Here is a 1,846-nt window from a genome sequence, read left to right as displayed (position 1 = left end):
TCTTTAGAAACAGTAGGCATCGAAGTTTCACTAACCTCCGGTCCTCTCAGGATTATTTCTCTCTACTCCCCCCCTTCGGACAGAGACCTTTCTGAACTCCCCCTTCTACTCCCCCAAGGCGTTCCGACCATCGTTGCCGGCGACTTCAACGCTAAACACATCTCTTGGGGCTGTCGACAAACAAACAATAAAGGCAACTCCCTTCTAGCCAAAATTCTTCAGTTCAACCTCACAGTTGAAGCACCATCTGACCCCACATTCCTCCCTACCCCCCACCATCAATCCCCTGACATTCTTGACATTTTCGTCACGAAAAATGTCACACTCTCCGCCGATCCTATCGTCTTAGACGCATTAAGCTCGGACCATCTCCCAGCCCTTATTGAAGTCGGCCGCCCAATCCTCAACCCCCAAATCCACCCACGTCACTAAATTAGTTGCACCTTCGTTACACCCGGGAAAAAGCTCTAGTTAAAGTTCGCAGACCTTAAAGTTTCGACAAAACGAAAAAAGAACAATGTAATTCACACATTAACCACCGACTGCATACACATTCTCGCGCTACAGGAAACGCTATCAACGCGAAACGAACGGTACCAAGTACCACAATACAATATTTATAGAAACGACAAGCACTTTCACAAAAAAGGGACAGCACTAATCATACATTGTTCCATCGCATCCAGCCGATTGTTTCTGCCACCTCAATTCCATGAACTCGACTGCTGCGCAAGCACGTTACACCTTCGCTCCGGCGATATTACAATATTCTCGTACTACAACAAACCCAACAACAAGCTGCCGGTCAAATTCTTATCCTACGTTTCGTCCATTCCAAGGGCCATAGTATTAGCAGATTTTAATGCACGACACGACAACAAACGCGAACGGCCGGATACTCGCCAACGCGCTACTATTCCTCAACCTATTTCGCATCAAAAACTTCAATTTCACTTTTTTCAGCCATCAAGGCTCGTCGATCCCCGATCACATCATCTGCACCGACAGAGTAGCCCCTCTCTTTTCAGATATCTGCGGTACACCGGTTACCAGTGATCGCCTTCCCTCTTCCACGAAAACAAAAAAAAAAGGATCGATATTCACCGAGCGGAATGGCCTAGAGGTCTATACCATTACTTAGCATTCGGGAGGACGCCGGGGTTCGACTCCGGGTCCGTCCGCCTTGGTCCAAGTTTTTCTGTGGTTTCCTTGGATCACTTAAGCAAATGCTGAGGCAGTAATATTCCACAGATAATCTTTCATTCTCTTCTGCCTTCATTTCGTCTGACGTTACCTACAAAGGCCCACACCACGACGCGATACTCGCCGCGAGAATAGATTATAATATCACAAACGTAATACAAACCGCACAACACGATCAAAATCATATTTTACGCGAAATAACACAAGACGATGTCACAGACACATTCAGTAAACTAAAAAACAATTCACCTCGTGAAGACGGAATCACCAATAGTATCATTAAAAACCTACCTCCCTCCGCTATTGACTACATTATCACCATATTCAACGCGATTCTCAAAACGGGATACTATCCGACGAACTGGAAGACCGCGAACATTGTCATGATCCCGAAACTAGACAAAGATCACACGGATCCTAAATCCTACCGACCAATTTCTTTAGTAAATAACACCGGCAAAATCTTCGAAAGAATACTCGCGACACGCTTTTCAGACTACTGCAGGGACAACAACATCATCCCAGACACCCAAGTCGGGTGCCGTAAGTGACTAAACACCCTTGACCCAGTACTCAATTTACAAACAGAGGCAATATCAGCTATGAACTCGGGCGGTTGTACCTTAGCAGTAGCACTCGACTT

Source organism: Agrilus planipennis, unplaced genomic scaffold, assembly GCF_000699045.2.
Source record: "Agrilus planipennis isolate EAB-ADULT unplaced genomic scaffold, Apla_2.0 scaffold92, whole genome shotgun sequence".
Lineage (NCBI taxonomy): Eukaryota > Metazoa > Arthropoda > Insecta > Coleoptera > Buprestidae > Agrilus > Agrilus planipennis.
The sequence above is the reverse complement of the archived record's forward strand: the minus strand, read 5'-3'. Positions refer to the sequence as shown.